This window comes from Marmota monax, unplaced genomic scaffold, assembly GCF_021218885.2.
Source record: "Marmota monax isolate L192 unplaced genomic scaffold, Marmota_monax_Labrador192_F-V1.1 WCK01_AAM20220418_F8-fsc00287, whole genome shotgun sequence".
Taxonomy (NCBI): domain Eukaryota; kingdom Metazoa; phylum Chordata; class Mammalia; order Rodentia; family Sciuridae; genus Marmota; species Marmota monax.
The window spans coordinates 228,718-242,687 of record NW_026693334.1 but is presented as its reverse complement, the minus strand read 5'-3'; the positions used below and the strand labels follow the sequence as shown (position 1 = coordinate 242,687).

Sequence of the window (13,970 nt, the reverse complement as noted above, 5' to 3'; positions counted from 1 at the left end):
ATCCAGTTTCTGTCTTGGACTTGACCATGTCCATCTCCACTGACCCGAGCATTTCTCCCTTGGGATCCTGAAGTGGCCTCTCTACTGCTGTGCTCCCTTCTTACCCCATTTCACTCCATTCTCTGTCAAGTGCTTCTAGAATGTATCTTTACAAAACAAGCCTCCTTCTGAGAGGATAGAACGATGCTTTAGAACTAGGTGGATGTGAGGTTGCACATCACTGTGAATGAACCAAATGCCACCACGTTGTGCACTGTAGCATGGCTAATTGTATGTTATGGGAATTTTGTTAAAAAAAAAAAAATCTCAGAGCTAGATAACCAGTGGAGAATTTATCTCGCTTTTAGTGTGAGTGACGCACAACAAAGGATAAAAATTAAAAAGAAAAAACCCATTTATGAGTTTTGTCCACCCTTGTGAATAAAAGGGAAACTTCTAAGGCCCTGTGAGGGACATGCCCGGCTCCTGGGCTCTCACCAGTTTAAGCAGGACCTAAAAGCACACCCCTGGGATTCTCAGGAGATACAAGGGAAGGACTCTTCTCCAAGGTGTGGGCAGGGCTAGCAGAGGGATCCAGGCTGGTGAGGTGTAGCCATGGAGACCCTGAGGCCCAGGGCCCTGAGTGAGCTGGGCCTGCAGCACCCCTGCGCTCGGTCTCTCTGGGCCCGCTGACCTCTCTAGATCCCTCCGTTGGCTAAAACCCACTGCAAGCAGAGTGCACCAGTCTGGGGGCCCACAGGAGCACGCAGTGGAGAGCTTTCAGAAGAACAATGGGAGTCCTGGCTGTAAACAGCATTAGACACCATGATGCTGAAGATGGGACTTGTTGGGGACCTGAAAATCCAGTGCCGTGAATGCCATCACCGAACGTCAGTTTTCCTATCTAGATACAGAGAATGAGAAGCCTAAGGATTTCCGTTGGATGCGACAGGCTGAATACCTACTCCTTGTTGTCTTCTTGGAGTCATAACCTCAACTATCCAGGGTTTGCTGAGAATCTAGCCATAGCAGAGGCTGCAGTGGAGCATGCTTCCCACCGGCTGAGACACTCTGCAACTGCAGACCCTCCTGTTGTTTTTGAAGTAGAATGTTCTGTCTGCTTGCTAGATTTTTTTTTTAATCAAGAAATTGGTTTATGAAAATTGATTTTCTCTTTTTTAATTTTTTTGTTCTTTTTAGTTATACATGACAGTAGAACTCGTTTTGATAAAATGATGCAAGTGTGGAATATATCTTATTCTACTTAGGACCCCATTCTTGGGGATGTACACGATGGTGGGATTCATTTAAGTATTTTCCTATATGTACATAGGAAAATTGGGTCAGATTCATCCCCCTGTTTTTTCCTATCGCTCCTCTCTTCCCTTTATTCCTCTTTGTCTGATACACTGAACTTCTCTTCTCCCTACCCTCCTTATTGTGGTCTACCTTCCACATATCAACAAATACATCCAACCTTTGGTTTGGGGGGACTGGCTTATTTCACTTGGCATGATAGTCTGCAGCTCCATCCATTTACTGGCAAATGTCATAAAGTTATTCTTGTCTGTGGCTGAGTAATATTCTATTGTGCATATAATCCACAGTTTCTTTATCCATTCATCTGTCGAAGGGCACCTAGGCTAGCCAACTGAGCTGTTGTGAATTATGCTTCTGTGAACACTGATGGATCTTAGCAAGCCCTTTTAACTCCCAGGTCTTGATAGAGCCTGAGGCCAGTTTCCAAAGTGGCATCACTCTGCTCATGCCTCTGCTACCAACCTCCTGTCACTCCCCTTAAGCCCTTCTCCCGTCTTAACTACATGGGCATGCATTTGTTCTTGTGGCCTAGTCTCTTGACCCACTATAGTTCCTCAAGGCTCTAGACCACTTTTGCCCTGTCCCCTTTGCTCTGTAGCTCTTCAGAGGGACTGCACCCACCTTGCTAAATGTTTGTGAAGCTGACTGGGGCAGCCTGGTCCCTGTGAGGCTTCACAGAGTTCTGTTAGACAAGAATATTATTTACTGAGTGGGCTGATAATGAAATAAATGAACAAATAAATGAATGCATGAAGTTATTTGGTCAGAGTGGTGTGAAAGTCCAAAGATCTCGCCCATGAAGCTCCCCCATCACATTCCTTTACTCAAATCCCACTTTTGTCCTGTGCCCAACAGAGGAAGGTGCAGTGGGAGGAGCTAGTGTGCTGAGGTCTGTTAGAGTAACCAGGATGAGATCAGCTACTCTTTAAAAAGCAACACTCGCACCTCCCAACCTCCACTCCCATGTCACATAGATAGAGCTGGAGACTGGGCAGGTGTCTTTCTGAATTTCACCATGAAAGGGAGGAAGACCGTGTACAAGTAATAGGTATCCATTTGATTATTGAGAGCTGTGGTGTTTTTAACTCAACATTTTAGTTGGCACCTACTCTAGAGTTCGGCTGTAGACATTGAGACTAATATCCTTACCCCTTCATAGCTGTAAGTCTTTGCTCTCTTTACACCTGAATCTCCCCCTCCCTCTTTCTCTGTCTAACTCCACTTATCCCTAAAGGGCAGCCTAAAGGTCTCTTATCCCTAAAGGTCTCACCCAGTCCGTGGGACTTTCTTTGATATCCTCCTATGGAGATCTTCAATACCTGTATTTCCATGGCATGCCATCTCTGACAGTTAATGGATTTTATCATATACAGCCCTATATGCTAAATTTCATTTTTCACTGGGCATGTGTGCTTACTCTTTATCTCCCCAGGTGGGTTCTGCTTCATTTACTACATATTCCCCAGGGTGACTAGCAATACCTTGCTTTGGCAGGTAATCACAGAATACCTGCTAAACAATCAAAACCTTAAAAAATGGCATGAGGAATCAGAAGTGTCCCCAGATTTCTGATTTGGACAGTGGATTTTCTTGCAGAATCTGAGAGGGAAGATAATATGTTTGGAGGAAAATTTGCAATGACAAGTGGTCATGATTGGAGTTATGATGAGGAAACTCAGAAATACGAAGTTGAGGATGATAAGTAGAGACTGTAGCTGAATCTTGGTGATCTCAGCTTCTATCATCATACAGTTTCCATGAAATGACCTCTGAATAGAGTGTCTCCAAGTGGCAGTGTTGTTTGAAATGTGTTTATGTCCCAGCTCCACCTCTCTTGCTTGTTACCTGTCCTTGAGGGACTTTTGTAAACTCTTCAATCTCTAATTGTGAATCTACAAACAAAACTTCCAGCAATAGCTCTCCCCTACTGTTGGGGTCAAGATTTATAAAATAGTCTGAGTGACACGGTCATGACTCAGTGAACAAGGCCTTATTATTATCACTGGGTATTGTGACAGAGCCAGTGTCAGACAGTTTTGATTTTACTGAAAATGAGACCTAGTTTTGAAGTAGATGAAGGGAGGATTTACATTTAAAGTTACTCCTCATCTCAACCTGGTGTCTGTTCAGTTTTTTCCATGGAAGATTGTAGCTGTTTTTTTGTTTTGTTTTGTTTTGGTTTGGTTTTTGTCTTTTCTTTCAGTAGAGGTAAGCAGAATTGGATGTTTGCAAGAAAAAATATTTGTAAAAGTAGTTTCAAAACTGAATGTTCTTCATTCTGTAGACTCAAATGACTTCTTGAGTTTCTCCAGCTACATGACCTGAGGCTAAAAAGAAACTGGCAAAAGATGAAAAGCAGAACATTCTCTTGTGTTCATGTATTCTGCTTCAAAGGATCGCAAACCACATCACCTCTCTCCAATTTCAAGTAGCAAATGTATGTGCCTGACATTTGTCTGATTGTTCATATGCATCATAGTCAAACTCTCATCTGACCTTCATTTTCACCTACAAGTTGAATGACTTTCAACAAGTGACAGTTTCTCTGTGTCTTAGTTTCCTCATCTGTCAAAGGGAGATGGTTGAAAGTTTGCATGAGTCAATATGTGCAAGGTACTTAGCAAAGACCCTAGTGCCTAATATGAACTCAAAAATGTGAAGTATTGGGGGAGATTTTAAATGTTATTTCAATGTGATCTTCTCTAGGACACCTGATTCAACTGTCCTCTTTGATAATCTGAGATTCATTCATTTGATTATTCTCCCATTCTTCATTCATTTGATTATTCTCCCATTCGATGAGCACATCTTGAAAACCTAGTGATAACTAAACTTTCTTTAATCTGGACTATGTGAGAGCTGAAATGCAAATCTGTCTTTGATTCCTAGCTGTTGCTCTTTTTGTTCTGCCTCCACACCTCCATTAAGACTGCAATTCTTCAAGAGCCAGAGGAACCAAAATACTCTTAAAAATGATCCCAGTGCAGAAGAGTGTTTCCAGTGTCCTCTTTCCAAGGGTAGATTGGTTCATTTTTCATTACCATATCAAAGCACAAAGCTCAGTAACTTCATAAAGAAAAAAGGCTAAGTTAGCTCACAGTTCTGGAAGCCAATAGATCAAAATTAGGTGTCCCCATTTGTTGGGCCTCTGGGGAGCGCCTCACCATGAATGGCTCATGGTAGAAATGCATTGGGAGCAAGAGGTCACAGGAGGAGAAAACAAGAGAGGTGTGATCAAATCTCCCGTGCCCTAAGGGTTGCTGATTTGGGCAGTGGATTTTCTTGCAGAATCTACTAGGCCTCTCCCTTGAAAGTTCCCACCCCACACTGAGGACTAAGCCATCAACACCTTGAACCTTTGGGAAACAAACCACATATAAACCAGAGTACAGACTTGTAGCTAAGAAAGCTCTAATGAATTCAGGTGAAGTTCTTATATTGGCATCAACAGGACCAATGAAGTGGATGTGCTATATATAACATAGAAAATTCTCAAGGCGGCGGACATTTCATTTTTTGAATGAGGCTATATCATTTCCCATTTTCTTCCTCACTCTAGTCCTAGAGAGCCTGGTATGTCAGCCTGGGCCCTTCGGAGGTTGGGAACAGGGGTTGCTGTGTGACCTCTGAGTGACAGCACTTACTCCAACTGCACACAGCTTAACACACATTATCTCACACCCAAAGAAGGCCTCAAATTTATGGTTAATGGAGCCCCTGCACTTTCAGGAATTCTCCAGGGCTGTATATTTACCAAAGATGAAGTGCTTTATGTGGCTTATCATCTGTTCTAAAGGCCAGCAGGAAAAAAATTCTCCGGACCAACAGAACCGTTTATTACACTTACTGCCAGAAAGACCACTGCTCTCTCAGAAAGAACCAGAGTCGAAGGGCGGTAAGTGCCCAGTATCTGGCTCCTGGCTGGATGGCCGTAAGTGGTGTCCAAGCTGGAGAGCCACAGAGAGGGGAGAGGGTCTTGAAATGTGTCCTGATGAGCAAACTCCTGCTTTGGAGCGACCAGCTGTTTCCTTCATGTTCCAAACGTCCGTGCTTGAGCAGGTTACCTTTAATTGGACTTAGCTTTGTTCAACGTGGAAAACTATGTCGGCCCCCAAATCATTAGCACAGGGCCAGAGATCATGGCAAGTTCACCTCCGGCACTAATTTTTAAAATCATCTGAGAGTGGGGTTGTTTGTCTTTGAATCTGTCTCCCCTCTCTTTTCCTCTCTCTCTGTTTCTGTTTTTCCCTCTCTCCCTCAATCGTGCCATTTATGAAAGAGACAAACTTAAGTTACTTTATTTAACTTATATAATTCTAGAGCACAAAACTACCAAGAAATACAACCAAGGAATATGTGTGTGTATATTTGTATATACATCTTAAAACCACTTGAATCAACACATATATGAATTCAGTGATTGCCAGTTAAAAGGATGTACATAATCTTGGACAGCTGTAACTTTTAGGAAGAGAGTGCCAGGACTGCTTTCCTGGGGTTACAAAGCAGTCTGGGGGCTTTGGTGACATTTTTTTCTGAGTCATGACAGACCCAAGGTCATTGGGGGAGACTACAGTTTAAACAAACTTAATTTTACATCCTAACCACTGAACTCTTGGGAATTGAGAAATACCGAATCCTGTGGTTCATTTATAAAAAATGCTGTGATCAGAGGTGAACCTATGACTTTCACAGATGGCCACTGTCAGATAATAGCACCCAAATTATTTTCAAATACAACTACTTAAAACAAAAACAAATAAATTAAAACCTACCATGGGAAGAGCTTTCTCCTTCTCAGTATCTGCATTGCTTTGTCCCAAGTTGAAGATAAGCATTGTTTTCCATGAGTGGAATCTAGTCTGTTACCCCTTTATTATAAAAATGTAATGGAAGAATTCTAAAGAAACTAGGATGTGCTTATGCCAACTTAAACTAGAGAGATCCTAGATGTAGGTGAGTTTTAAATATTTGAATATTTCTTTAGAAAAAAAAAGTTGCTTAAAGTCTTCTCTCTGTAAAATTACTTCCTTTTAAATTTAATTCAAGCTGTTAAAACCACATTGAAGATAATTTTTAAAACTACTAATCAAAACTTTAGGTAAGGATGGGCCTCTTGCTTATATTAATAATTACACAAACTTGGTGTAAACTTTTAAAAAATGCTGTTGGTGCAGAAATTTGAATCTAAAAGTGTTGCTGAGATTCATTTTGGCTTTGGAACAAGACAGCTTCAATATTGATGGCTGTATCTTTTCTCAAACTTGCTTTAGAACCTTGGCAATTAAAATATCTCATGGGAACCAGGTAGATTTATTCAGCTTAAACCAGATTTTGCCTGCTGTGAAACAGCAAAGGTCTGAATTGCTTTCAGATGTAAAGATGAGCAGTTCACTCTCAGCCTTCTGCAGTTAACCACATTCTATATATATTTTTTAAATAAGTAAGAATAATACTACTGAAATCTTAGGATTGGTGTGCATGTTACTATTTAAAATCAATTCTGCGTGTGAACCAGAAGCCTGTGTGTCAATAGTAGGATGTGGATTAGTCGTGGATGCTGACAGTCTAGGTCTTCCCAGTCCTTCCCTCCACTACCAGCCCAATCCTCCTTTCATCTCCTCCCTGTCTCTCTAGACCCTCAGCTCATCATGTCTGAGTTGAAATTTGAAGAGGCTTTAGCCGTCCTGATCCCCACTGCAGAGGCCACCAGCTTCCTCCACGGGAATATTAAGGAGGAGAACAGAGGACATTTTTTTCTGGTTAACCAACCCCTGGGACTCCTAAAAGAAAGCTTGAGGAGTATTGCCCTAAGGAATCCCTGAGATTAAAACAACATTTTGGTATAAGCTTTAACACACTCAAGATAAATGTTTCTATTTAAAACAAAAACTTCCAACAGTGTTGTGTGTGTGACTCTTTTCCATCAGAAGGACTCTCAAGACAATCTCAACTCACAGCCCTACCCTGAGGGTCTCTGCTTCTCAAGGACCTGAGAGTGTGATAGTCTGCACCCAAATACTCATGGAAGTTTGTGCACCCCAAGGCAGCATGAGTTCATGGCCCCTAGGTTTTGATCCACAGCCCTCTACCCACTTACGGGCTAAATATACAAATGAGGGGGGAATGGTAAAAATTAAGGATGGTTTCCCCTGTAACCCCTTCCCACCACCCTAACTAGGCCTGACTGACTTTTTAAAAATATTTTTTTAGTTGTTGATAGATTTTTATTTTATTTTTTATACGCAGTGCTGCAAATCAAACTCAGTGCCTCACACATGCTAGGCAAGTGCTCTACCACTGAGCCACGACCCCAGCCCCTAACTGACTTTTTTTATGTGATGAGATTTTCGGCCCCCATTTATCTCTTCCTTTCTCCTTTCCCAGGGTCACAAACCATCTTTCTCAAAATATGATAAATGGTAAGTTTGCTTAAAAAATACATTAATTTTTCATTAACTGATTAATTTAGAATAAACTTTTTTAACATTTTAAAAATGAATTAAGGGCAGGGGTTGTGGCTCAGTGGTAGAGCACTTACCTAGCACGTGTGAGGCACTGAGTTTGATTCTCAGCACTGCATATAAATAAACAAATAAAATAAAGGTCCATCAACAACTTAAAAAAATAAAAATAAATTAAGCCCAAATATCTCTGGATTTGGGGTTGAGCCTCATGGGTCTGGGGATTGTGTTTTAGGTATGTCAAATGAAAAGAAATAGCAGAAAACAAATAGGGGACCATAATAAAGTCTTGCATGACCACGAGGCAATATTTGATTTTTCTCATAATTTAAGACTTGCTATTAAAAGTATTTTTTGTTAATTTTTTTATTAAGATAGTCATCATCTCCTTTAGGAAAAAGAAACCACAGTCACCCTCTACTGAGACAAAATAAAGGATCAAATTAAAGTAATTAAGATTTTATTAAAGAAATTTTAATAAACCAATTACTGCTCATGAATATGGATGATCTCAAGGAAAAGAGCCATCCTCTGCCTGAAATAAAAATAAACTATCTGTTAGGTATATTTATTATACATAATTAGTTATTTAAATGTCTTCTTAACTAAACTTACTGTCAGAATTATATTTGGAACAGTAATCTTTTACATAGAGAGAAACTGTCAAGAGTGAGGAATGAGCAGAGAGATGCTATAAAACAATTTTATTACAGATTATAATCTAGAAGAAATTAGCATATCTTCTTCGGGTAAATTAAAATTTGTGGGTGACCATCAACCAAACTACTACATTTTAATTTTATCTTCAGATAAAAATAAGTGGAGACACTTGTTGTGAATGAAGACTACTCAATTCAGTCTATTTCACAGTTTTCCCATGAGTTGAAAGGGTAGTGTTACTTTGCCTAATTTAGAATTATCAGGGAGTTCATGTAATGAAATTACCCAAATGAAGCACTGGAGATAAGCCTTCCAATGCTAAATGGATGAATATTTTTTGGAGATATAAAGTTTTCTCTGCAAGCTAAAAATAGAATTTCTATAGATTCACAGTATATAATTCCACTTACGTGCATTTTTTAATTCTCTTTGGGGATTTATTATTTGTAAAATGACATCTCACATTTTCTGTTTTATTCTCTCAAGCTATTATGTCATTTTTCTAGTACCATGAAACCTGCCTGGAGTCCATGACATCTTTTAAAGGTCATAGCACACCATTATTAATTGCTATTTTACGTGGTTCCTATCTGGTAAGCTCCTGGATGCCAGGGTATGGTCCTTATGCTGGAGCTACTGTGTGAACACTGAGTGTGTTCTCTGTGTTATGTACACTCAGTCAGCATCTGCTCCCATCTAGTGATGAGGACCTTGCTGTGGGAAAGAGTAGCAACTGATAGCAGAAAATCAATAAGTAATGAAAAATGTGAGCTGGACACAAGGGCTCTGCTGAAAATCAAAGCCAGACACTGAGCCAGACAGGAGCAGCCAGTTTCGGTAGTTCTGGCTCCCAAGTGTCTGTATGAAGATATACTTAAGTGGAATTCTATCCCTTGAATCTACAGAAATTCTATTTTTAGCCAGAAAGGTAGCTCCCACTGATCCAGAATGCAGCAGCAGCAGGTTGGGGGTCTTGTAGTACAAGTGAGCATGTGTGCTGGAGAGAGGACCAAAGGCCACTCTGACTAAAGCATAATGACGAGAGCTGCTGCCATACCCGCTCCCAGGCCAGGGAGTTGGGTTTTGTTCACTGATGCTCCACTCTGTGTCTAATAGAACCTGGCACATGGCAGGTGCTGGATATGTATGGAGAGGTAAATAAATGAACAAAGAATCTGGTTCACCATGAACTTAGAGACGTAGGGAAAAGCTACCACAAGAAGTTTAATTTCATTCTAAATATACCAGCAGTTTTAGGGAGACTTATGTTAGCCTGACTGGTGGCTCTCCAAAGATGTCCACATACTAATTTCCAGACCCTGCAGATGCTGCTTTACATGGTGTGATTGAATTAGGGCTCTTTGCAGAACTTGATTCAATTAGGGTTCTTGAGACTATCCTGGGTTATCCAGGTAGGCTCACTAGCAGCATAAGAGGGATCATGAGAGGGAGGCAGGAGTTCCGAGTCAGAGAAGGGGATGTGATGATGGAAGCCAGGTCAGACGGATGCCAGACCTCGAGCCAAGGCAGCAGGCAGCCTCCAGCAGAGTGGTTAGGCGGGCCCCTCCAGAGGTGCACCCTGCTAGCCCATGCAAGACTCCAGGCTGGAAATAACTAGCTGTGTCCTTTCAGCCACCATGTGTTAATTTGTCAAAGCACTAATAGGAAACTAAGGCAGACATTCCAAACTAAAAGAACTGCTTAGCCTTTTAATAAGTCCTGCACATGATGAATGGTACGGGTTTTAAAAGCTAGATATTTATCATTTAAATTAAAATGCATTTAAAATTTAGTTACAAATTTCAGCAGGATCCTTCTTCCTGTATCTTTTATGTTCTCACAATGGAACTTAGGAATAGGAGAGAGGAGTTGAAACTTGAAAAAGATGCTCAAAGCTAAAAGGCGGGGGGATGAACCCACCAGACAGAGGGAATGGAAAAGGAAGAGAGGGAAGTGAACAGAACAGGAGTCCAGGGGCAGCCAGTTTGGGTAGTTCTGGCTCAGGGTCTCATGAGGTTGAAGTCATTTGTCTGAAGGTTCAGAAGGGGCTAGAGGGCCCACTACAAAATCATGCCCTTGTGTGGCTGCTGACGTCACCACAGTGGCCTCTCCATAGGGCTGCTGAGGTTCCTGTGGATGCACCTGGCTTCTCCTAAAAACAGGCAATTTCTGAGACAGAACTTGGAGGAATCCACAGTACCTTTTAAAATAATCCCAAGTATTTCCACCATTTTCTGTTGGTCAGTAATGAGTAACTAAATTCAGTCCTCTCAGAAGCATTGGGCTCCATCATTTGAAGGGAATGTCAGGAAATTTGTAGACATATCCTAAACCACTATGGAAGAAATCTGGGAGGGGTGAATACAAATCTGAGCAAAACACCATTTTCCATTTGTTCAAAGAGGATGACTAATTATATCCAATGTCTTCTATTAGTCCCTCTCCCTCCAGCTTTGTGTGTGTGTGTGTGTGTGTGTATTTACAGGATTGATGTGGAGCTCCCTCATGCTCCCGGTGACATTATCCACCTTTATCTTAATTGTCCACAGAGACTACTGCTTCTACTCTTAAGATTGATATCAAAATTTCAAATGGTGCCTGTTGAATTCCACCAAAAGGAATTTGGCAATATTATATCTACTTAGCCCACTCTTCATATGAAGGTGAGAAATTTCTCCCTGATGGAGACTCTGCTGTTGTAATAAGCTCAGCAAGCACCTGTGGTTGACTGCAGACATGCATTAAGGTTCAGAGATATGGTCAAGTACTCAGTTCATTGGAACGTGACTCACAGATGAATCCAGCCTGGAATGATTGTGAACTAAGTCTGAATTATACTGCAATTAATGAGAAACCTAAAGGAGATAAAGACACCTCAAATTGTGTCTTTTTTATCCTCTTCTTGTCAAATATGAAATTGAGTTTTTAATTTTTCTTTAATCTTTCTTTTATTTTCCCTCCTTCTTATTTTTCATTAGAAAACTAAAAATAATTATCATAAAATTACTTTGAAAGAAAATATTTAATCCTTGATTTTCTGCATAAAGTTTGTTTCATGTAACATGATGGATGTTCTCTAGTTCCATCCATTTACTGGGAAATGCCGTTTCATTCTTCTTAATGGCTGAGTAACTCCCTCATTTATATGTACCACATCTTCTGTATCCATTCATCTGTTGACGGGCATCTGGGCTGGTTCCATAACTTGCCTATTGTGAACTGCGCTGCTACAAACATTCGTGTGGCAGGATCGCTATGACATGCTGATTTTAGTGCTCCTGAAATCTAGACCAAAATAAGGTGGGGAAAGGAGGGAATCTCATGAAAACAGGAGAGAGGTCATTGGAGTAGGGAAGGGGATTGAGGAGGGGGGAGAAGGGTCAGGAAGTGGGAGGAACAAAGGAATCAAATTGACCAAACTAGCCTATGTGCATATATGAATATACCACAGTGAATCTCATTTTGATGTGTCTTTATAATGTACTTATTTTTAAAAGCTATAAATAAAATAAGAATTGATTTGGATTGGTTTAAACACATTCATGTTAAAATGCAATTTTTTTCCTTTATATTTAGTTTTTGGAGGAATTGTATTTTATGAAAGAACGTATCACCCATATTTTAAAGCATTTATTCCTAAACCTCAATTTTCATGTCTTAGTATTTCTGAATCAGGATTTAAGAATGAGAATATTTCAAGTTATGTTTCCATGTCCTTGCATTGAAGGAACGTGCACAAATGCTTTAACATGACATTCTTAAAAGATACCTTCAAACACAATAGTAGCTACTAATTTACTTCTCTTTAATGTGCTTTTAGCTACTCTGTAATGTGCTTTTAAAAAAACAGAAAAGAAATCAATTATCTGTACCCTAAAAATATTTTTCAAGACTGCAAATGAATGAATAGAATCATTTTTATTATTTTGATGATAAAAGTTTGTAAAACATTTAGTAGATAAATAAATAGCTTCATGCTCTATTTTCAAAACGACAAATGCATCTACTAATATTCCTGGTATTTCAAAGTAGTCCAAATCATGAAGTATTTTGGGCACCTTCTCTACACCCTTGAGCACCTTTGTCCACTCACGGAAGGACACTGATGGCAGTTCAAGCATGCTCACAGAGCCCGGGGAGGGTTGAGGAGGGTTGGACAGCTGTTCTGTGAAGGGCCGGGTAGTGTATTTACTGGGCTTTGTGGACCATACAGTCTCTGTCACAAATAATGAACTCTCCCTCTGAGGACAAAAGCAAACAGAAGATACACAAATTAACAGACACAGCTGTGTTACAAAAATACTTTATTTACCCCAACAGGCAGTCCAGATTTGCCCTCCAGGTAACCCCGGGCCTTATGGGACTGATTCATGGACCACAGGCACCAAAACCATTTCATCTCTGTTGTATTCACTTAAATAAAGTTCCCAGTAAATGTTACTTCTAAAGACAGTTAAAGGGGTTTGTCTCTGCAGTCATGTTTTTATAGAACTTTATAGTCACTGTGATGTTGCTTCATTAATGATTAACAGTCACATTTGTATTACTGGTTGGTTCCACATGTGTAAAGAACTAATAAGAAATTCAGAACGAAGTTCATTCTATATATTCTATTCATCAGATGGTGGGTAAAACAAAATCTCATCTGGTTAAAATAGATTGAGAGTTTGTTAAAGCCGGAAGTCATTTTTCTAAAGACAACTACAGTGTTTGATCCCCATCTCTGCAGTGCTGATGCCTGTTTAGGCTGCAGGAGCAAAAGGCTCAGTAGGGGAACAGAATAGTGTACTGTTTCTTTTTCCTTTATGTGAACTATTCTGAGCAAAAAATAGAACCATTATTTTAAAAGCATTTTCAAATGATGTTATAACCTGCAATGCCCATGGGCCTGTTCCAGAATTAGTCTCATTTTAGAAAACATGTATCTAAAAACCTAAAACGTTCCACATGTCTGCAATTTTTCTTTTCCCTGCCCACCTTAATTACTTCTCCTCTCTGCCCACGGCAGGCAGGCCCTCCATGCTCCCTGTGTCACCATTTAAGAAAGAACATTCTAGAGGTCCTTCATGAGCTTGCTTCCAGAGAAAAACTGACAAAGCTGTCACAGTGACACCATGTTCAAACTGCTTCACGTGCTAATTGCCATCAGTCTCCTGCTGGAGTCTCAGGTGTCCCTTTAATGGCAGCTGCTGGTGTGTAGAAGCTGGGTGACTGAGGTCAGCCACACAGGCAGGCTGAGGTGCTGGGTAAAACAAAGACCTAGCAGACTGTTCTGAATAACTTCCACACGTCTTTGGTCTTGGATTCAAGTTGGAAGCTTGGGTCCATCATATTAGAAGTTCACTGAAGCAGGGTAAGAGCCTCAGTTCAACCAGCCCTCTGGAGTTAGTTGTTCTTCATGATGAGACAGACAGTCATGTCCCGGTTCTGCTCACCTGTCTTTCACAGCACGCTTCTAGAAGGTTCCAATGGGTGCCCTAGAATTAGGATCAGGCTCTAAGACACACCCCCACACGCTGCCTCACTCCTTCCTGGCGATGCCTTTCA

General features: G+C 40.6%; 1 protein-coding gene across 1 annotated transcript in view; it reads left to right on the top strand.

Annotated features, from left to right (window-relative positions):
- The window catches only part of Ctnnd2 (catenin delta 2), an 818,473-nt gene that overhangs the window by 670,417 nt on the left and 134,086 nt on the right, over positions 1–13,970 (top strand). The gene's annotated exons all lie outside the window — the stretch shown is intronic.